Source organism: Epinephelus lanceolatus, chromosome 2 (assembly GCF_041903045.1).
Source record: "Epinephelus lanceolatus isolate andai-2023 chromosome 2, ASM4190304v1, whole genome shotgun sequence".
Classification (NCBI taxonomy): Eukaryota; Metazoa; Chordata; class Actinopteri; order Perciformes; family Serranidae; genus Epinephelus; species Epinephelus lanceolatus.
Genome location: NC_135735.1, coordinates 25,153,999 through 25,178,097, shown reverse-complemented (window position 1 = coordinate 25,178,097; position 24,099 = coordinate 25,153,999). Strand labels below are relative to the sequence as shown.

The window sequence follows — 24,099 nt, the reverse complement described above, 5'->3', positions numbered from 1 at the left end:
ATAAAGGAAAGGACTTCGACAACTCTATATCAGTGCCTCTGGTTTTAGAATGAGAAGTTTAACAATCACATGAGTGTAATGTTTGTGCCACATAATGGTGAAGGTTCTCAGTCATCCAGGTCATGGTAATCTTAAATGCTACATCATAGGCAACTGGACTTGCTTGGGTTTCTTGAAGATGTTTCACCTCTCATCTTAGAGACTTCTAAAGTTCTTTGTGCCACATACTTTGGCCATTGACTGTTTGCTCCTGCATGTCTCATTTCTAGTTGTGAATTCCCTCTTGGAAGTTTCTTCCTTGATCTGCTAGCTGGCAAGTCTCAGGACAAAAAGTGATGGATAGTTAGTTAAACATAGGTATGGGTCTTACACAGGAATGTGTAATGCTAAGAATGAGGATGGATAGTTGAACTCATTTCCATGTGTTTCCAGAACTGGAGGTGAACCTTCACTCACTGCTGGTCTCACTCTCAGTATCAGAAGAAGATAAAACTCTAACACCTATCTTTCGGTTTGGAGATGACCATGAATCTGTTGTGTGTTTCATACTGTATTACAGTATGTATTTAAAGGAATAGTTAGCCATTTTGACAAAGGAACTTCCAGAAAGTGGCCACATCTGGCAAAGAAATAGTCCAGCACGTAACCTTTGGTAAAAACCAAATCTGTTGTTTTTACGCTTTGTTTTTTATAAGAATTAAAGAAACATTTTGAATGTTAATTTGTGAGCCTTATGGGTGCTGCTTGGCTGATTTTTTTTATTTTTTTTTTTAAGCTTTGGACAGAGCAAGGCTAGCTGCTTACCCCATTTACAGTATTTATGCTGGGCGAACCGAGCCATCTACAGCTTCATGTTTGACAGTCAGTTATAAGAGTGGTCTCAATAGTCTCATATAAATCTCACCAAAAAAAGCGAATAAGCATATTTCCCAAAATGTCAAATTATTTCTTGAAGCATGTTTGCTTGTCTGTGTTTATCCTTCAGGTGTAGCAGTAATGACAGAAAAACGCTCTTTGCAGAGTGCAGCACGGGGTTGATTGGCTGCAGAGATGCACCCAGGTGGGGCACAAATGTAAAGACCTGCAGGCTCGTCTGGGGCAGAGACCTACCTCGCTTATACAGTGCCAGAAACACACACAGGACACCAGGAGCAGGTGAGAGAACCACCACTTTCTTAAGCATTTAGATTTTTTACTTAAGCAAATTAAAACTCTTAAGCTGACATCCGAAATATTTCTGCACAATGTGCTGTAATTTAACAAGAAATATAGCTTAACTGATTTTTGCCAGTGAGACTTATTTTCGCTGCCATGAATAAGTTAATCAGAGTAATACATTCTATATAGATAACTCAAATGATTACCTGCCTGAAACGTACAATTGTTAGAGTATAGTTTCTGTTTACCAGCCAAATGTTGGCTGCGAAAGTAATGATATGGTTGTTGTAGTTCACAAAACAGAGCTACAATGGATTCATTGGTAAGTTACATAGGGAAAGAAGGGTAAGTCTTACCTTGCACAGCAGCTGGATTCAGGTGATATCACAAGATCAAATAAAAATCCATCCTGTCAGGCCTCCAGTAAGGGACTTGGCATTTCATCTGGGGGTGGTACCTTACGTCCTGTGTCATGCAGAGTGTTGTGTGCCTGATAAGCATTCATGTCAGCTTGCATTGGGTCATCTTGTAATTTTTTGAAGAAGCTAGCAAAACTGTAACCATAGAAGTTGTTTCTTAACCTAATCTTTGCCTTGAGATTAAACGTACAGGAGACCTCACGCCTAACTGTAACTTCAAACAGTGAGGATTTTAAATTCTTTTGTGAGTCTTGATTTACGAAGATACACTTCGATTTCTGCTCCTTGTACTACTAGCAAGGCTGCAAACACAATGAGTCTTCCCTGCAGATTTTCAAATGACTTACCTGACTGCTGATAGGTTCTCAAATTGACCATCATATTTTTACGCTTGAAAATATGTACAACTGAGTAGTGCTTAAATATATTAATATTTAGATGGACTAAATCATCGTCCATGTACATCAGTATGAGACCAAATATACAAATTACAAGAAAACATGAATAATATATTCTGTATGCTTTCATCTCATATTGTGTGTCTGTATTATTCAGTCTAGTTTGCCAAAATTCAAAGCTTTAGAAAACATCAAGCCCAAAATTTGTCCCATCAGTCCATCTTCTTATTTTCATCAAACCAAAATCATTCAGGATTTTTGTTATAATATAAAGCATTAAAGTGCACTCACTGGCAGAGATGGTCATGGAGCTCGCCGAAGTGAACGTGTTTGGAACAATTAGCATCCTGTTAGGAAGTACTGGCAGCTACGGTCACGGTATAGGTGTGCATGACGAGACAAGAAAAGGGGGACTGTTTATTCGAAACAACAATGGCATTTTTTTTTTTTTTTTTTGGAAGTTTAGGGTAGATGCTGCAAGATCATTAGTTATATCTCATCTGGAGAGGTTTTTTTTTCATGCAATGAAGGTTTTTCTCCATGTTTTCACTCTTCTTCTGGCTTTGGCGTCTGTGATAGACAAGACAGACAGATGGTTCAACCAATCACATGCCAAGTATTTCTTAAAAGTGCCTGCCCTTTTCCAAACAGTTAACAATGACAGCTGCTCAGATTTGTTCTGTGTAACAAACCAGCTGGAGCGTCAGGTGAGGGTAAATCTGCAGCATTGTAAACAAGCACCAGCACCGACTTTACTTTCCAAAGTATTGAGAGTTATTACTGCCTGTCTGTCTACATAGTGTATATGTATTGTCTTGCATTAGCACCTCAGGTTTAATGCATTGCCTTTCTCTCTCCGGCACCCATTACTGCAACACTACATTATTCTTATTCACTGGAGGTGTAGGAAATTGTATGCAAGAGAAAAGACGATTTTATGTGTGTGTGTGTTAGCACCGGCAGACGTGTGTATAAGTTTGCAGGCCTATTTATTTTATTCATGCACATGTGCACGTATGTGTGTGTTTGTGTGTGGGCACATGTGGGTTTCTGGTATTTGTCTCCTCAGTCTGTGTGTCACCTTTGTTGACTTTGTCTCTCTCCTTCTGCAACACTGTGCTCTCCGTTTTAATGACGCATATATCCTATCTCCAGTCGCTGCCTAATCCTTGCAGCGCTGGCTCAGGAACAGATTACTGCTTCCAGACACCAGAGGAGAGAAGAGCAGAGCGGGGTGGGGGTTGGAGGGTAGAAAGGTAGAAAGAGATGCCTCAGTGATACAATATACAGAGAGATCGAGGGGGGCCAGCACATGCATGTGAACGTGCACACATACACATGACATCCATTGAGATAATTTTGAATAGAAATACATCCACTGTCTGTTTATGCTTTGTTCTGTTACACCACATACTCATTTCATTTACCTTTTTTAAAATGAAAATGAGCTCTGACATTTTAGATTAGAAATAAATGTATCACACAAACAGTCAGTGCAATGCGCAGTGGAAAGCTTTGTCCCCAAATGCCTAGTGTAAGAAGATAAAAAGTAACACTGTGAAAGCAAGACACTGGACATCTTACTGATTGCTGTGCTTTCTTGCCATTACATGCAGAGTTGTCCAACATGGCTGCCTCAATCAGCAGGTACAGTGCTCCCGTCAGCTCAGACCTCAGCCAACAGAATCAAAATAGTGATTTTACGAGGTAGGGCGTTCTCCATAGCAGATCAATAAAGTCTTGTGTTATTATTGCATTTTGTTCACATTATTATTCCCTTTGTAGGATCACAATGTTTTTTATATTTGCTCAGCCAGTTCCAGGCACCCTCTGGCCTGCTGGGCTTTATTTCTACAAACTGGTAAACATGTTCTGTATTGTCAGCTGCTACTTAGCACTCAGTCATGTGTTTCCTTATACATCCAATTTTGAGGGTTATTCAAGATACAGTACATATTAAAGCTTGGGACATAGTGGAAGTAGAAGGTGTAGGTAAGCTTGCCCCCTTCTAAACATGGTTATCTTGTGGGTAATTAGAGCCTCCAGCAGACCCATAGCTCCAGGTGTAAATAATTGGGAGTGGTATGTGCTGAAGTGGTGTTGTCTGTCCAGCGGCTGCTGTCATCATGCCGGCTGCCTCCCAAGAACATGACTTTTAGGACCAAATGATTGCTAATAAAACATTTGATTGAGAGGAGAAGAGAGTGAGCGCCATAAACAGGCTGGATTCTGCCCTTTAATTTCGCCATCGTCAGAGAATTGGTTTTGCTGTGCTGCAGAGTAGGTCCCACACACAAGCAGTTTAGTTGTCTGCCCAAGGACTGAAATTTAATTTAGCCAGTGTGTTGTGAGTGTGGGTGTGCACGTGTGTGTGTGTGTGTGTGTGTGTGTGTGTGTGTATGCGCATGCGCCTGTCAGTCTGACTGTCTTTGTCTGTGCCTGTGTGTCTGTCTGCATGAGTCAGTTTGGAGTGCCTCTGTGTGCAAAAACTGGCTTTGCATGAACTGCATATGTAAGAGCTTGTGCTGCAGTGTTTGTGTGTTCGTGCTGTATTTTGTGCTTTTTTTTTTTTTTATTCTCCAGTGAATTAAGCATTTTACTCCGCCAGGTTGTTACAGTACCATTTTACACTGTCTGGTTGTACTGAGGCGGTTATTTGCTCCGTGCACTGCTCTGTTGTTTCTGGATTTGAATACTTCTTAGTGTAGTTTTTGCAATTGATGTGTTATCATTGTGCTAACCTGTAAACCTAAGAATGCCCCCAGTAGCTGTTGGCATCATCAGTTTGTTGTAGAAAACATTTTGGCAGTAATTTTTAGTTGAGTGTATGCTGATTGCATGTTTAGAAAGTACATCAGCCGAATTGTTTAACAGTGGATGCGTTGGGATTTCAGTGTGGCTAGTTTGTAGCACTTCTTTGTGTGTATGTACGTGTGTGTTTATGGTGCTGGTTCCTGATGAAAGCCTAGAGCAGACGCATATATCAGAGTTCCAGCACTAATAAAAGGCCAGCAAGCTGTGCTCCTCTCCTTCTGGGAACAGCACTGCTTTTTACTGCTTCTCTGACAGCAAGATAAAGTGCCCTTCCAATTAGAAAAATATTTGGCCACATACCTACCAACAGCAATCCTGGGTTTTTATTTTTCATGCCATTTGATCAGGAATCCTTGCTATTTTTACAGTGTGCTTTCTTATCATCGGGTCCTGGGTATGCACATGTTAATGTGCACCCCGCCACTGCACCATAATGCTGTATAATGAAATAACCGTGGTTTTATTTTGGTGTCTCTTCTCTCATTTTGGTCTTTCTTCCAGATGGGTAGGGCTGTGTTCACTTCTGCTTTGGTTTGGGAGTGAGGCAGTATGTGTTTTAGCATTTTGCATGAGAGGATTCATGCTGCTGTGTGTGTTTGTGTTGATGTCATTCTTGTTGCCCCTGTCATCCGTCTGTGCCTCATACAGAGATGTGTGCATATATACTTAACCGCTGATGCTAGTCCCCATCTCTGTTTAAGAATACTGTAGATGGTTTTTTCCCCCGTTTTTTGTTTTTTTTTTTGTTTTTTTTTTTTCCCAGAGAGTGCATTAAAATTAAATTCTCTCTTGTTGTTGTGAAAAGAGGCACACGTAAAAAATAATTGGCTGTAGGAGAGAACAAAGGGCTGGCTCCTCTCTCCTCCCTGCACACCCCAGCCAGGCATTAATATCAAGCCTGCTGCATTGTTCTGCTGTCTGCAGCCATCCCCCTAGCCAGACACTCAGCTCTGGAGAAGTCACTTTTAATGTCTGATAATCAAGGTGAATTTTCAAAAAGCTGCCATTTTCAAATGATGGTGTATATATTATGTGTAGATGGGAGTTCAGGAGCAGAGGAGCTCCACTTGGTGAGAGAGGGAGCGTCAGCCATGCGAAGTGAAAGAGAGACACCTAACGGCCACAGAGGGAACTGCAGGCTGATTTTTAGCTCTAATCAGAATTCTGTGAAGGACGGAAGCCAGCTGGTGTATCAGTGTCACTGCCGAAATTTGCCTGATAATTTCCTTTGGATTTAAGATATTTGTTTTTTGAGTGTGTCCGTGTAAAAAGCACCTCAGTGTCTGCTACAATGTACACAGTCCAATATTGCAGCATCTGTATGTGTCTCCTGTGGCAGTGGGGTGTCAGGGGAGTGTATTTCTAGAGTACAGACACTGCTTGCTGTTGCCCCTTGCTGAAGGGAGCTCTTGTGCAGCGTTATTGGGGAATCAGGCAGCCAGCAGCAGAGCAGTGGAGCTCCATTTCCCTGCTACAGGGCACAGACTCATCTTCCTCTTGCTCCTCCCATCTCCCCTCATCCCCCTCCACTAGGTATGATTATTTCTCCTCCGCTCCACCGCACCATTATATTCCAGGTCCGCAGTTACCCCTCCCTGCTGTCATTTTTCATGGCATGTTTTTGCCCGTGTGCAGTGCTGCACATTTGCACTGTGCCTGTGCAATATGTTAAGGAGGTGAATATATGCAGTGTGCAGAATGTAATAAGTATATATTTATTTTCTTTGCTGGTGATTTACTGGTTTTTCCGGTGCTTGAGAAAAAAGGCCGGCTCTAGCCATGTATCTTAACAAACATGACTGCTGCGTATGCACTCGCCTCCAAGGCTTTTTACTCACCGGGGAAACAAAATTATACATCTGAGGCAGGCTGGTTGTTTTTCGTGCTATGACTGTTAAAAACCTGCTCTGTATTTTGGGGTATAAGCCTTGCTAACGCCAGCTGGGTAAAGTTTTGGGTGTACGTGGCGTTTGTTACATTTCAGATACAATTTTAGATTCGGTTTTGCAGCAAACGCAATGTTGACAGCTGATCAGGAGATTGGACATGGTGGCTCATTGGGCTTTTGTTTGTACTTAAAATACCCCTGTAATAATTGACAGGAAGGCAGGCATACAGCCATCAACAGCAAAGGTTGTTCACCATCTTCTACCTGCCTCTCCATACTGCCCCCCAGTAGTCCTGCAAAAAACACAGGCATGATATGAGTCTCCAAACGCAAATACACCACACACACACACACACACACACACACAGATATGGCTGAAATTGACATTACAGTCAGAGGGGAAGTAGATCTAACCCTGTGAAACAGTAGGATTTAAATGGAGTCTGTGCTGGGAGCAGCACGGTGTACAAGTCTCCCTCTGTGAAGCTGTCACAGTAGGACACTTGCAGACTTGCATAACCGAAAATAGAAAGAAAAAAAAAACTTAATTCTTAAAGATACACTACCTGATTTTGTTATTGTGCCCACTGCTGCCCATAATTCAGAAGCATTTCTTCCCAGCTCACCAAGGATGAGTTTGAAAAAAAAAAAAAAAAAAAAATCAGCAGTGAGCAGGAAAAAGAAAACAGAAACAGGAAATGTGGAGGCGATATTGACAACTAAAGCAAACTCAGAGAGTCTGCTGCAGAGATGATGTAAAATATGATCCAGTGTGTGTACGAGTGTCATTGATTATTTGAGCTTTAAGTTTTCTTGCTAAAAAAAAGACTCAATGCACTAGTGCAGTACTCTGTGAAATGAAGACACTTGTTAATTTACACCCCACTGTGGATGTGTATTCTTTGAGATGACTGTCTATATTATATTTATGTATCAATATATACTGTCTACTGACAGCGTACAGATATCTTTTATATATTGACTCCCTAATCATGTTGACACTCTAATTTTAAAATATTTACTGTGGTGGTTTTGTTTGTATCCAATATTATAGTGCAGCGTCTATATATAGAGAATCTGTCCCCTGGCTGTGGGTTTCAATGCAGATCATATCATACCATATCTTCTATCAAGAACAACGTCGAGTGAACAGGCAGGCTTATATTGTATTGTCATATCTGTCAGTGTCACAACTGCCAACAAGGAGGCTCAAATTTCTCCTTTTTGTGTTGATTCATAAAAATGTACAAAATTGAATACATCTCAGGGCTTACAGTGCTTGTTCATGCTCCCGTACGATGCACCTGATACCTGGTACGTCGCCTTGATGTAACATTGTTTATAGATAACCCGGTTTTGCCTTCAGTGTGATTGCATAATAACCAAGCATTCAAATGTGTGAGTGCTTTATTTGTTCCCCGGCAGTAGTCGTGGTAGCATTATTTTTCTTCGGCTGGTTGGAGGGCATACTTTCAAAGTGTGGATCACAGCTGTGGTGCAGAATAAAGACGGAGAAAGGAGGAGGAGAGGGCCACAGGCATTCTGATGAAAGGATGTGCGGGGAATCTGGAGTGTGGAGAAAGAGAGGGAGCGTTTTGCCAGTCCAGTGTGGCAGAGCAAGTCTGGCCCCGTGCCAGCCTGGGCACTGTGCCCACGAGGAGGCAGTGTGTGGCCAGCACTGACTGTAGCGCAGAGAGAGAGAGCAGGAGAGACGCACAGACAGCAAGAGAGAGACAGAGAGATACAAATGTGTCTGTGGGGGGTGTCTGAGGCTGACTGGCAGAAGAGCTTTAGTCTGCATTTGCATGTGAAGTGGCCAGGTTGTGATACAGCAGGAGAGAGGAGGGCGGCAGGGGAGAATGAGGAGAGATTTCCTGGGCAGTGTTATGTCACCAGCTCTATTACTGATCACAGGCCTAGTGTATACAAGCAGCGCTGGTAAAACTTGCAGTTAAACTTGTATCCTGTTCTTACCGCAGAGGAGTCGACAGAACAATTGGCACAGTTCATTTAATCAGGCATTTGTTGTTTCTTTTAATCATGCACTTGATTGTTGCTGTTAATTGCTTCATCTATTGTTTCTTTATGCACTGCCTGAGTAAATACTTTCTCCATGGGACGCAAATGTTATCTCTCTGCTTTGTATGCATTTACATATTGTTTGCCTTTCTACATATTATCTCCCCCTCCCTCACCCTCTCTCTCTGTTCTCCTCTTTGTATCCTTAAAATATTCTGCACACCCCTCAGCAGTTCCGCATGGCAGACAGCCCTAATATAATCTGTGCGTCTGAATTCTAATTTATACCGTCAGGATAAAATAAATAGTCTGCAGTTAATTATGGGGAGCCAGCTCCTGGCTTTGCCCCGGTGATTTATGAAGTGCACGTAGGCATTCTGCAACGCATTTTTCTTAATTTATTTTTAATCTGTCTTTCAATTAATTTTACTGCAAACGTCTTAATGATGGCAGAGGGCTGCGTTAATGAGGCCGGTGAGGTGAAATGAACAGGCACTCACCCCTGTGGGGTGGAAGTGAGAGGCTTTGAGGATGGGGTCATGCAAAGGGTCTCATGCAGCCACAGAGGTTCCGTCCCTGCCATGTCTTTACGCTACCCCCAAGATGTTTTTAGCGTACCGCATGTGTCAAAGGAAATGGCTCTACTGAGGAAAATTATCATTTTCACTTCTTTTGGAGCAGTTTGTTTCGTGATGTGCAGCAGAGTTTTTTTGTGCCTTATTTGACTTCCCCCAGTGAAAACAATACAATACAATGTCAGTTGTTCTCAGTGATTGGCATCTTCACACCCACCATCACTTCTACTTAAGCTGGTTCATTCAACTGTTGTAGAGGAAGTGTCACTCTATTCTTGAACTACGCCCATTCATCCAGTGATTTTGACACTGCGTGATTGTCCAATTCGCACATCTTGTAGACTACTCACAAATTCAGCCCATGAATAAAAGTCGTATTCACAGTGGAATTGAATGAGCCGTGTTTTTTTTGTTCTTCTTTGTGACTAATGACTTCATGGTTAAGTAAAAATGTAGTGCAACTTTCATAGCCTGGCTGTTTGCTGACTGACCAACTTGAGGAAGTGGATTTCAGGTGTTGTTACTTGCTTGTCTTTTTGTCTTGAAGCTTGTGTGGATTCACAATCTGCTTGCTCATACAGTCATTGTCCCTGTGTGTCTTGACTCGGGGCTCTCCAGAGGAGGGAGAGAAAGCAGCAGTCTCTGCCTCACAGACAAGAAAATGCCTCATATGATTAGAAGCATTTTATCCATCGTTTCACCCCCTCTCAAATTAGACCAATGTCTCTTCTGTACTTGTTATGCACCATCGTTTTCTGCCAATTAGCATGGAGCGTCTCAACGTTAGAAGGGCCTGGTGTGGGGTAGGCAGGAAAGCGATGTAACCGTGGTGGTCAGCTACCAGACAGCTCACATCAGCCTACCCCATTAGGGACATCCGCACACAGCTCTCTGCATCAGGATGCTCTCATTTACCGCCTCCACATCCAGCCATTTATCTCTCTTTCCCCCGCTCTCACTCTCTTCTCTCTCTCTTTTTAATTTTCCTCTCAAAAACAGATCCCACATTAAGCAGCCAAGCATGGCTGGCTGCAGAGCCTCTCCTGAAAGAGCAAAGGAATGATTTAATTTCTTCTCCTCTCTGTCTCTGTGGCCTCCTCTCCCTGCTCATACACAGATCATTACACACAGAGGCCTCATTTTCATCTCCCTGTGAGGGCACATGCAGGGCTTTAACTAGTCAGCCACGCCATGGCCATTGCTGACGATCAATACCTGTGGTCAGGACGGAGCACGCAGCACTTCCTAAATAGGCCCTGCAGGTCCAACCATAAAACACCTTAGAGGCCATACATGCCACCCCATAAATCGCGCTTTTTTCTTTTTTGGCTTTCATTCCTATGGTGGAGTGAGAGGAGCCAAGCCTGTGTTGGATAGGTTACCCATTGAGTTGGGATAATGATGATTATGAGGTCATGACACTATCCAGAAAATACTGCTGAACTAAAGGTTCAGGGCAAGAGTTCACTCCAAATGAGTCTGGTTGGCATGGGGAAGGGATAGGGACAGGTTTAGAGCTGAGATTTTGTGTTTCTTAGTGTGTCCACTAATTTGTTCATGCAGGGTTCCTGTGGATCTTTAAAGAGTCTTAAAGGCATTGAATTTATTAATCTAAAAGTAAGGTCTTGATTGTTATGTTAATAAGTCAGTCCTAAAAAGTCTTAAAATGCTAAGACATGGGGAGAAGGATTTTACAAATGTTTTTATCTTATGTTGGGTTGTAAAATCTCAAAAATATTTTGAATAATTTACTCAATGTCTGTTGCATTAACATCAAACAGATCAGAATAGCAAAACCAACAACACTCATGTTTTGTTTCCAGCCAGGATGTTCAGAGCAGAGGATCCACCCTCTACTAGCTAGCTGTCGCTGTACCCTGGGCAACATTGGGAAGGTCAGCTTTTATGACAACTGGCTATTTAACCAAGATTTTGCAGCATGGCTGAAACCAATAGAAGGCAATTAATATTTTGCATTTTATGCAAAAGAATTTTTCAAACTTAGTATGATGGGGAATAAGGCCGAGGAATCCCACATGTAGAGTGAGAGACATAATCACCAAGAAAACTATTCAACAGCAGGTTTGAGCAACATTGTCCCTAACCCTAAGTAACTGATGTTGTTTCATCTTTTTGTTTTAAAATGAGCATAGTGTTAATTGAAGCAGGACACTATGTCAAGCTCAACTCACATCCCAGCTACATCAGCTGATCTCAAACAGTCCAATCAACTGATGGAGCAGCTGACTGATGGAAGGAAGTCAGCTGATAGATCACATGATTCCTGTCTATGCAACCAATTGGTGAATCTCATTCAGGGCGCCCTACTTAACCTGCTCTGGCCTGCCTACTGATGCTGCTTCCTCTGCAAGCCACTTTGCAACCCGCCGCCACCCCAGCTCCTCCTTTTCATGCTGTGTCTGACTTATCAATGTCATTTCTGTTTGTCATTGATGCTGCTCTCTCTCTCTCTCTCTGCCTTAAGGCTTTCCATGTAAGTGTGTGGAAGAGCAGGTGATGTGCTCTCTCCACCTTAGGCTTTCCACGTAAGCATGTGGAAGGGCAGAGAGGTGTGCTCTCTCCACCTTAGGCTTTCCACGTAAGCATGTGGAAGGGCAGAGAGGTGTGCTCTCTCCACCTTAGGCTTTCCATGTAAGCATGTGGAAGGGCAGAGAGGTGTGCTCTCTCCACCTTAGGCTTTCCACCTAGGTGTGTGGAAGAGGCTCCCTGTGTAGGCCTGAGGAAAAGCAGAGGGCCCCCAGAGCAGAGCCATATTGCCAAATATAATATTGCAAATAGAAAAAAAAATGTCTTTGATTAAAGTGTTCCTGGCTGAACTTCAATTTTGGTTATTGTATAGTTGTTCTTACATTTCATTTCAAGTGGCACTGGAAAAATCTTAAGTCTAATTTGCCTTAGGCAGTAAGAACCTCCTGTATAGGATCATATATGAGGCATACCCGTTTTTCTAAACTGGTAAAACAAAAAGTTAGGGAGGGAGTGACACACTTAGCGACGTGACAAATGTCTTAAGTGTATGCAGCATGCAGCATTTAAAGTACATGGTATGTATTCTGCTAAGACATCAGGGCCTGCAGAGATGGTTTAATTTAAACAGTAGGCTACTCACAACTGAGAACTGCTAATGAGATTTTACTCAGTTGGAACCTAAATGAAACTGAGATAAGCTCAGAGGAATAGTCAGTTCGAGTTTTTCTGTATGGATAGTTCCCTGTTTGGGTTTGTGGATTGCAGGATTGGAATAGGTGATATATGGACCAGATCAGAGTTTGCCTGGGGGCTGGTAGACACAGACAGAAAAATGGATGTGTTTCTCATCTTGCTTTCGCCTCCAAAGCTCTCAGCTGGCCTGATCCCTACATTAACCAAACAGATAGCCAACAACTTTAATTACCTTTGCATCCAGTCGCTCTCCCCATCCACCACTCCCCACTTCGCCTGTGCAAATGAAAGAAAGAGAGGGATAGAAGGAAGAGAAGCATAATTACTTATTTTACTGGAGTGCGGCAGAATGCCTTTTGCCAAATGACTCTAATTCCAAATGGTTAACAAGATTTTTCTTTTTAATAGAGCCGAATCCATGTGACAGCAAATTGCTTTCCTATTTGGGGCCTTAATGGCTTTTCATACTTTGCACTTCCAATAAGCAGTAAACTCGGAAATTAATATTGCACACTGTGTTATGATGCAAATGGGAGCGAGATAGCAGAGCTGTACCTTCACGCAGAAACCTCTGATTAGATCCATAATTGCTCTGGTGAGATGATTTTTCCCGTTTGTTTGAGCTTATTTATTTATTTGTATAATTTTTGTCCACACGCTTCACTCCAGCGTCATTATCAGTGGCACATCTGCATTTGCTGTATGTTGCGTTTCACTTTTGAATGACTTTTAATCAGTTTTAATGGAAGATAAACATATTCACGACTTCTCAACGTGATAATGGGGGGTGATTTTTGTAGCCCTGCCACTAAGCTTCACTCTTTTACTTTGTATTAAGTGATTCACCAAGAAAAAATAATTTTTTTAAGTACCTCCTCGAGTAGACTTTGTCTTCTCATCGAGACAAATACAAAGACTGAAAGAGTACTTTCTTGCTCATCTCTAGTTTCAGAGTACATTTGTTTGAGTCTGTCGTTGACTGGCTCAGTTGGACCGGCGTGAACCCTTCATGCTGTTGTGTGAGCAGGCACAATCTAAAAAGATATATTTGTGCAAGGTGTTTCTTAATTAACTTTTGATCCAAGTCATTTCATTTCCAATTCCATTTTACACATTCTCAATTATTAATCCTTGTCTGTGCATATGGTATTGTATTCGTAATAAGGGGGATCACAGAGTGGGACGCAGTTCACACAGCACATATAAGTACAGCAGTGCTCTGTTAACAACAGAACAGATCAGAACATGTGCATATTTTTAGAGCTGTCACTGACGAAATAAACTCTTTGTGCAGGTGAGCCGCCTAACTGTCACCTAACGGTTACATATACATGTTTTTTATGTAGTTTACATGAGTGTATTGTCCTGCTTTGTGTCCACTCCTTCTGGATGCCTGTAACGCTGTCAGAAACCTTCTTTTAATGCAGATTTTGTAAATATTCTGTGCGGGCCTCCCTCAGTGCTTTGCTCAGTTCTCCAGGGCTGTCATTAGGAAGAGAGGGGTTGAGAATGCCCTGGGTTTGGCTGTAGCTGCAGCACCAGACGCACAGCCAGCCTGACCCGCAGACAGAAATAGCAAATAAATTCAGCTGGATGGGCCCGCGATTGCTGCCAGCGATTGAGGTTAAGTGTCCTTTGGTGTACAGGGCCTGAGCGTAGCAGCAGTTCAGCCAGATATTGGTCACATGACCACACATACAGTCTGATTCTTTGGCTATATCACCATGGCAACCCTTCATTTCTTCTCAGCACGATCCCATTTCACCTGTCATTCTGGTAATTGGCTCTGAAATGTTCTGCATATCTAGAGAAAAAAGTCATGATGATCATAATAAGACAATATTTATGAACCGAACAGTGACAGGCAAGTGTAGGGAAATGGGGGGAAAAAAACTAAGCTTTCATTAGGCTAGAATATTAATGCAGCAACAGGGCTTTTTAGGGACTAATAAAGCTTGTTCTCCTTGTTTTCACAGGTTCCCGCTCATTGTGTGCATGAGCCACACTGTAGAGTGAGTCTGAGTTTCGATTTGGTTTTAATTGGGTCACCCTCTCCTCTCCTCTCTCCTCTCATGCAGCCTTTCTGTTGAACTCAGCTTAATTAGACCTACAAGATTGTGACACTACCAGAAACATATTATATCTGCTCTGCCTCTATTCCCATTGATGTTCTGTTTTTAGAAGTATTGATAAGACAAGCTATGTAATGACATTTGCTATACTGCTGTAGTCATTAATGGCCCCTTGGCCGGTGTTAGACTGTATGGCAGCACAGAGGAGAAATGGATAAAAGGTTTTATGGAAATAAAAGATGGTTCCTGAAGGTGGAGATAGCCAGGCCTAATGACTGTTGTGCCAGCTGCTCCTCATTACCAAGGTCACTGGCATGAGGACCAGCTGAGATCTGCTAAGTGGTCTATAGCTTTTAAAACGGCCATGAGGCCTTTCCATCAGCACTGCATCCACTGACACCATAACCTCTGTGAAACGCATAACAAACTCATATTTTCTTTTATTATCCTCATTTAAACTGGTTTTCTACCAGGACACAGTGAAGACATGTGTGCAGTCATGCCATATGATGCATGTTTATATTACACAGAATGCATTTTCCTGCTTGGACATGGTTGCCTGAGATACGTCAGAGATCTCCTATTAATTTTATCACAAGTATTTATTTTCTCATGCGCCAGCAGATATGCAACTTTATTTTTCTAATTTATGAGCTCCCTCCAAACCTCATTAGATTTTCAAATATCAACATCACAGTTATTTTACAGTGTTTCGCAGCAATAACAAATCTTCCCAACATTGTGGAGTTTCTGTTTAGAATAAGGACATAAAAACCAAACTATTCAGTCCTGTTTTAGAGAGCAAAAACAAGAAAGCCAAGCACAATGTTGGATTTATATATGTGCTGTGAGGAGGGGTGGGTGGTGTCAGTGGAATTAATTGATTTGCCCATATTTATCAGAAGAGAGTAAGCGCCTAATCCCAGCTTGCATTATTAAAGATAATACCACAGTGGTTTCTGCAAGACCACCACACTGAATCAAAGTCTGACATGGACTCATGATGTATGGATATATTATTCAGAGCATTGCATGGGCCTCCAAACAGTGCAGCTCCTTTATCTGCCCTCCCAGCTTACTGCCTCCTCATACATACACACGCATGCACACAACCACCACTCATCAACCCCTGGAGGGCACCTGTGTTTTCAAAGTAAAGACCACTTAGAGAATAGCCCCAGGCGTCTGAATACTGAAGTGCCCTGTGTTACACATTAGAAGCCTCTGTACAAGCCAGGAACATAAACACTCTCAATAGCCCTTGTCTCCTCCCAAGAATACCCCAAATACCTCGAAACAGGGGGAAAACCGCTTACACAGGCCAGAATATGGAACAGATAGTCCGTGGGGAGTTGACCACATTAAGGACCACTCACTGAGATGTGCAGCTCATCGGACAGTAACCTGGCCAAGAGTAGAAGAAGAAAAGCTGACAATCAGATTAGTCTTTTTAACATTTTGTCTTTGGCAACTGACAATGAAAGTAAATCACTTTCAAGGACACCACATATACCTTGTGTGTTTTACAGGTTAGCGAATGTCTTAGTTTTTTAATATCCAAGCTTCTGATGGGGTGACACAGATGTTCTCAACACTGAGCTGCTTAAATTGAGGTGCACCAAAAGATAAAATGTGTAGGAGGTAAACAGCCACTCCTCCTCCAGAGGCAGACACGGGGTTAATGATCAGACATTTCATTCAATCCCCCAGTCGAGCAAATGAGGTTTGATCAGATGCCAAGAACGGGAGAACAAGCAGCATTCAGAGTCGGCTTCACAATCTGTCATAATGAACACTTTAATATTAAAAGAAAAACAATCCTATTAACAAGCGGAGAAAAGACAAGAGTTTTTCGGGGGAAAGCACGGAAGCTGTAATCTAAATTTTTAATGACCGTTCCTGCATGATGACTTTGTCTATGTATTTTGTCTGTTTGGAAGGGGAAGCGAGTCAGCGCTGTCACACTTAATTCAGGCTACCCTTTTGTGCTCGAGCAGTGGGTAAATAGCTCTGGGAGTCATTTGAATGTCTTAATAGACGTTGTAACTGCTCCATCTCTAAATGTGTTGAAATGGAGGCGTGAGGAATGGCATCATTAAGGTAATGTGTTCAGGAAGCCAATGAGTTGTGCTCTAACCTCTGCTGCTCAGCCTGAGATTCGGTAAGTGCACAATCTTAGGTCACCTTAATCAGAGAGAGGCGGCACTTACAAACACACACAAAGCCTCAATTACATCGGGAAATTGCTCTCAAATGAGTCGTACAACATGTCTAGCTGCTCTGTTTATGTATTCTTGTGAAGATTCTGTGTCTGTTGTGTGACTGCAGTTGTACAGTAGGTTTAGGATGTGTCTGTGCAGTTTTACTGGCCTAATGCAAAGAGAGGGCAGATATATGTCACCTCCAGACAACAGCAGATTGTGCTGTATGTTTAGGGAGGCCAAATGTAAAGCCAGGTAGTTCTTTCAGCTGTGACTAGCAGGAGCCTGAATTGAGAAGAGAGGGATTTTGGCCAGATGCATACTTTTTCTCAGCCCCAGACAGTCCCTCCGAGCACAGTAAAGCCTAAGATTTCGCTCTCCCTTCTCTTTTTTTTTTTTTTTGTCAACCCTGCAGCGTGAGTCAACAGCCATCTTTTCCCGCACGCATTTGTCCTTTAAAGTGTCTTCTCGCTGAGTTTGGAGGCGATCTGTAATGACCAGAGGATCTTGTGTCGTTCGGTGCTCCAATGTGTGTTTTGTTTGGGCTGAGGAGTTTTTAGTGATGAATTTCACCCATCACATACACCACTGTGGTTGACCAATGAGTTTTGTGAAAGCATGGCCTGTGGTGTTTTTCTTTAATAAGTCCAGAGGTGAGGCAAAGCAAGCACACCATCAGTCATCCTGTCAGGATCTTACCCTCTGATTAGCCCAGTATATTGGTGGAGATATTTAACCTGCCACAGTTGCCTACGTCACAGACCAGTCTTATCCTTCATGTAATGATTTATTTTAGCCACCTATAATGTTGTGTTTCAGGGGCGCCTTGGTAACTGGACGGGTAGAGTGTGTACCATAAGGCTCAGTCCTTACCGCAGTGGTCGGGGTTCGAATCTGGCTTTGGCCCTTTCCTTTATCTTCCCTGCCTCCTCTGTGTTTTTAACTGTTAAATAACAAAGCGAAAACACTCCAAAAAAGTTGTATCTCTGCCGTTTTGTCTATTTCTTTAACAAGATACTTCTACTGTGTGACGAGATAACAATTATTCATGTCTTTAAGGTAATATTTTCAGTCTCTATGTATATAAAAACATATTAAAAAATACCAGTTAAGTATTTAATGTGGTTCAAAATGTTTATTGTATGAGAAATTCATCTGTTCATGTACACATATTTGTAGAGCTGTACCTAGCACATTAGGCACCCAAGGCAAGCTTCTTCTGGAAATGTTGTTGTACGGTACATTTTTGAATTTCGGCAGTTTTGGCAACCCCCCCCTCTGGTTGGCACCCTAGGCAGCTGCCTATGTCACCTATAGGAAGATCCGCCATTGCATATTTGTCTTTACAAGAACAATTAACACATTAATGGGATTGCAAATTGATGTAAGGCTTCAGCATAAGCTTTAGCTTTAGCATAATTGTTGTCACAACAACCAATAAACCACCAGCTACAATAAGCAAAATGCACAGGCCTCCCACCCTGAACACTATGTAATGGGATAAGGAGCCACGTGACAATTATTTAGCAAGTGATCAAAGAAATCTAACAACATGTCTAAACATGCAGGATAAATGACTGCATTCACATTTCATCACTTGGAGTAACAGACGCAGGATGTTTCAAACTTGACCAAACCTTCTGCATTTTTAAACAAAGGGACCAAGACTAAAATTCAACAGGAACAGTGTGTCTTGTATGAAAAAAATACTGTAACTAAATCTCCTTTTATATACTTAACAAAGTTAAATAACATCCAGACTGTCTTCTTTGTCCCCTGCCCCCTGACACCTGTGTGATCCAGCACAGCCCATGCAGGGCCAACCTGAACAGTGGCACTCTCGCCTTTGGGCCTTGGTTACACACCTCAGAATGGATCTTTATTTACAACACAGAACTCGGAAACAGCTGGTCAATCCATTTAGCCTAAGGCCACTGATTTGTTCGTATTTACTACAACAGCCAAAGAAAAGCCAGGGTATTTTTTCCTCTCTCCTTCCTATTGATCTGGCGCTTAGAAAATCTGCCCTGCTGTCTAAACACTATTGATCCCTCCCTCTCAACGACAGGCTCTCGCACCAGTGTATAAAGGGACTGGATGAATTGAAATTTCATTTCCGACAACTTGTTCCTGTTATTTTTACCCTTTTTTCAATAGTAGGGAACATGGGAGCTGGCGGGCCACCACTCACGGAGAGTCGATCAGTGTTTGGCTCAGAGGGGAGAGGACGGATAGAGGTGAGACTGTTTAGATTACCCTAAGCAGGTCTTAACACCACTACGCCATAGACAGGTCCTGCTTTGTCACTTAAACCCCAGTGATCATATAAGGGTTTTAGAGCATGTTGGTAGCCAGAGTGGAACTTTTATAGTATCGGAGTGACCATGGACAGTCAGGATCAGGGGTGTCTGTCTCTCAGCTGTATTAGAAGCCAGCCTGGAGTCATGCAGCAAGTATCAGCAGCTCAGTGGATGTGTTGAACATACAGGTGGTTTTGCATCTTGGATCCCATTAATGTAAAGTCAGTGTATACTTAACCTCACCTCAGGCCAGCCTGCATTTGCCCATTACAATGCTCATTTCATTTTATTTTATTTCTCTTGAATTAAGTTTATATTGTTGTTTAATTTAATTAAATTTGATGTTTATTTTTGCAGGGACAGCACACAATTAAAAGGAAATGTACCAGTGCTAGCTAGCAGCTAATTTGCATCTGTTGTCCCTGGGAAAATAGACAAAAAAACAACAATAGGACAGCAAATACACTTCATACAACAGCACAATACATAAAAGTCAATCACTTTTACAAAGCAATCATTGGCGATGACACTTTTTTGCTGACTTTACTCACAGCTTTAAATGCTGCAATGCTTCCTGAGTATTAAATATTTGTGTGTGTAAAATGCCACTTTCTCACTACTTTAACATTGAAACCAGACTGAGCAAAGGCTACAGCACCCAGTCACCCATAGTAGATGTTCTGTTCCTACTGGCCTGCCATGCAGGGATAGGCCAGGCATCCTTTAAGAGGAAAGGGTGCAAGATCATAAATAACTTTAAATATCAGGCATGCATCATGTTGGATAGCAGCCGCATGCTGGAGCTGTTAAAAACTTAATTTGCGCTTACTTGCATTTACTGTACATCAATATTGACTCATCAAACTTACATGACGAGCTGAAAGCAAACGTGAAAATTGTGAAAAGGATGATAAGATTTTCCTGCCTTGAAAAGGTTGCTGCTCAGCAACTGTCTACTCCCAGATGTCTGCATTTCTCCTCAAGCCCTTGAATGTGCGAGCAAGGAAGCTTTCAGAACAGTCCCTGCTTGCAGCTGTATTCTAACATGATGCAGTACAGGAATGTCCACTGTAATAGATTACCTATCTCAAGGAAGTTTTAAGTGTTTGTAAATTGATTTTTGTAACCATGGTTGCATGAACTGGAATCAATGGGTGCCTGGAGCATAAAGAAGGAAATCAATCTAAAATTATTGCACACTTTAGAAAAAGGTCAGTAGTAGTTGTTTAAAGTTAATGTGATGAAACATGGAAAGTCATTGGTGTGGTCCTTTAAATTACCAATACCCACACTCCTTTGCAGCGAGAAAGCTGCTGAAGTTTTTAGGATGTTTTTGAGGTATCTCCCCACTCTAAATCTGCAGTGTGACCAACTCTATCACCAGATAGCTTTGTATAAACTTTATGTTAGTGTACTGATTTTTCATCATTCTCCTGATGGTCAGAAGGGGAAACTAAGCTACAAGATATGTGATTTATAAAACCACATATTTTGGTAGAAATATGTTGACTACTTTTTACAAGGAAAAGCATAAAGGAGAATTCATGATGTAGTAAATAAATAATAATGGCATCTAAAGAATCCAGCTGAACTTTTACAAGGTGATCTAAACAAATTGGTCCAAAATGTCTTTTGAACTCAATTTTTGGCCATTAAAAACTTGAAGGATGAGGTAAATTGCTTCTTGAAAGAAGTAAAGAAGTTTTGTTTTTTTTTTTGTAATGGCAGTCAGTTTTACTTCAATTCAATTTTATTTGTATAGCCCAACATTAAAAATCACGATTTGCCTCAGAAGGTTTTATAACATATGATACATTCTGTCCTTGGACCCTCAGTGTGGATAAGTCTTATTGGAGCAACCTGATAATAAGGAATTGCAATAGTCCATCCTTCAAGTCACAAATGCGTAGGCTAGTTTTTCTGAATCTTTTTGAGACAGGCAGTTGAAAAAAGTTGGCCTTTGAAGTTTGTTTTATATTGGAGTTAAAGGACATATCTTGACCAAAGATTACTCTGAGATTCCTTACAGTGGTGCTGGGGGGCAGGGCAATGCAATTTAGAGGGATGATATCTTTAGATAATGAGTTTTGGAGGTGTTTGGGGCCAAATACAATGGCTTCAGTTTTGTCTGAGTTTAACAGCAGGAAATTACAAGTCATCCAGGTTGTTATGTCCTTAAGACATGCTTGAAGTTTAATTAACTGATTCGATTCTTGTGTCTTGATAGATATAATAGATATATATATAGATATAGATATAACTGGGTAGGTTTATGGAGCAGTTTCTAATAGTGTTGCCCAAGGGAGGCATATATAAGGTAAATAGAATTGGTCCAAGCACAGAACCTTGTGGAACTCCATGACAGGATTCATAGGTATAATTTGAAATAAAATATTTTATTTATTGTATTATATCTTGTACTGTTTAACATAAACATTGGTCCCATGTTTGCCTTGCAAAATTAGTGGATGGTAAAGAAAACTCAACCAGCTCTTACTACAGCTTCTACTTGAGTTATAAACACATCTGGATTAAAACACTGAGTTCAGAGGCGTCTTTAACCTTAAATAGTATTTGTCCACGCTCACAGAGGTTGAGATGGAAATAGCCAGCCTACACATGTAGGATGAGTTTCACAGTGCCCCACATAGAGTAAACCATCCAGTAATGAATTCTGGTCCATCTGGCACACCACTGTGTCCAACTCTTTTACAACCATTACAACAAGATAGAGTGATACATAAAAAGGGAGGTTCTGTTTTAATTAACATCAATATTCATGTAATGGTCATAAAGCCGGCCCACATTCCATTTCAAGCTCTTAATGTTAATGCATATTTTAATACATTATCATTGCCACCATCATAATTCTTATTATGATAACTGTAATTATTAGATTTATGCCAGAATTATGGTTTTGTTCCCTGAGGGCACATATTTTGCAGGGAATCCAATTTTTCCCTGGTGTGTAACGCTCCCAGTCTTTCCCCTCCAAAATACTGAGCAGACACTGATAAAGATAAACACACAAACACCCTAGTGTGTCTGCTGCTGTGCCTGTAAAACACTCAATCTGAATTGCATATCCGCCTTGCCACCGAGCTTGTCATAAGCTGTATTAAGAAAAATGGTCACACGGTTTGACATAAATTGGAAAATGACATTTGGAAAATGGGCGCTGCTGTGGAAATTAGAGATATTAAAATTATAAATCAGTGTCTGGAAGTGCAGGGGGGTGTGGTGGCTTGCCTTTTCTCTTTTTCTGTCTGCCTCCCTTTCTATGTTATCTCTCGCTCTATTTCTCTCTTTTTCTTTCTCTCACGCACTTTGTCTTTTGCGCTTTCTCCGGAGGCAGTTTAGGGTCGGAGCCCAGAAGTCAGTCCAGTAAAAGTGGTTTTAAATGCAGCCACACACAAGTCTGCCCCAAAGGGACGATCCCACCCTCTCATCTGGCAGTAAAAGTGGAGGATATTGTGTATTTGTGTGCGGCGTGCCTGTCTCTCTGTGTCTGCTGCAGCTGTATCTTGTCGGCTTATTGCTCGTCTCTCTTGCCGTAACCTGCTAATGGATCATCTGTGAGGTGTGATATGTATTATGCAAAAGTAAGGTGTGCTGACACCTTCAAAAACAGACAGCTTCAATCCTCTGTGCGCCTCACCTCTGCTCCCTCATTCCTGTCTGTGTGTTGAGCAGGAGGAGGTGAAGAGGCAGAACGAAGAACAGGTTTCTGAGCTACAGGTGCAGAAAGACCAGCCAAAGATGCTGCTGCAGGATGAGAGGCAAGAGCTGCAAAGAAAGGTCAGCGGCCTTCCTATTGACCGAAGGCGCACACGCACACACACACACACACACACACACACACACGTATGAATACACATATATCCACACGACTCTTTTCCTCAGGAAAAGTGAAGGGTTTGCCACTACATATAAGTGCTCATGTGTACCTTTGGCTTCAGTTCATCCTTTCTTTTGATTGAGCTCAAAAAGGAAAGCAAAAAAAGGCTGGCAGTGCTGTGGGCCTTCATGCTTTGACCTGTTGACCTCCTCCTTTTGAGAGAAAATAAAAGTCCCTGCCTTAAGAGGAGCCGAAGCTATGCCACATATGCTACCTTTAAGATGTGGGTCAGCAGCTCTTTTCATTGGCGTTGCAAGAGGAAAACATTCAATCTCTTCCTCGTCCTTGAAGGATGAATGTTACATTCATATATACCCCTTCAGTGTTTAGACAGAGGTCACATTATACAGAGGACCAATAATGTCTTTTTTTTTTTTTTTTTTGATCAAAATTTTATTTCAATTTTCAAATTAGAAAAAAAAACGAGTGAATAATATCAAGGCACAGGGTGTGTACATATACAATACACACAGAAAATAAAATAACTTAAAAATAAATAAAAATGGTCAAAGTATATCTATAAAAAATACTAGTACGGGCAAGGGCATTGGTCGATGACTCACCAACATTCAACACACACAAGGTGCAAGAGAAGAAGAAGGATACACATACATACATACATACACACACACACACATACACCTATACATATATATATATATATATATATACATACATATATATATATATATACACACAATATTCATATATATCCTCATACATATACACGTATATGTACATACATACACATACATTCTATTCTGATGTAATACAACTCAGTAATCCCAGCTACTATTGATAAATTTAAGACAATATGAGATATATATTCTTATACACAAAACTCCTTGTGGTCATTGAAACAGCTTTCTAGGATGTGAAGAAGAGGTCATCCATTTAAGAGCCATCACTTCCTCAGACCTGCTTTACTCTGCCTCCACGACACATCTGCACATGTATTTCACTCTTTCCAGTTTGAAATTAGATTTCACTCGTAGTGGTGATTTATTATTATATGGTGTTGACTTGTAATGCTCATTCATGCCTGCAGTCTGCTCTGCTTACTTTTCTTAACACAGTGGGCCCTTAAACGTCAGGAAAAACCTGGTGTAGTTAATGTTCATTAGGCTCATGGATGCTATACATTATGAAGTTGGACAAATCTATGTGAGTGTGT

General features: G+C 41.5%; 1 long non-coding RNA gene across 1 annotated transcript in view; it reads left to right on the top strand.

Moving 5' to 3' along the window:
• The window catches only part of LOC117259730 (uncharacterized), a 74,675-nt gene that overhangs the window by 3,922 nt on the left and 46,654 nt on the right, over positions 1–24,099 (top strand). The window contains exons 2-3 of the long non-coding RNA XR_004501872.2: positions 986–1,155; positions 22,721–22,825. This is a non-coding gene — a long non-coding RNA (uncharacterized LOC117259730). The remainder of the gene's footprint in view (positions 1–985; positions 1,156–22,720; positions 22,826–24,099) is intronic.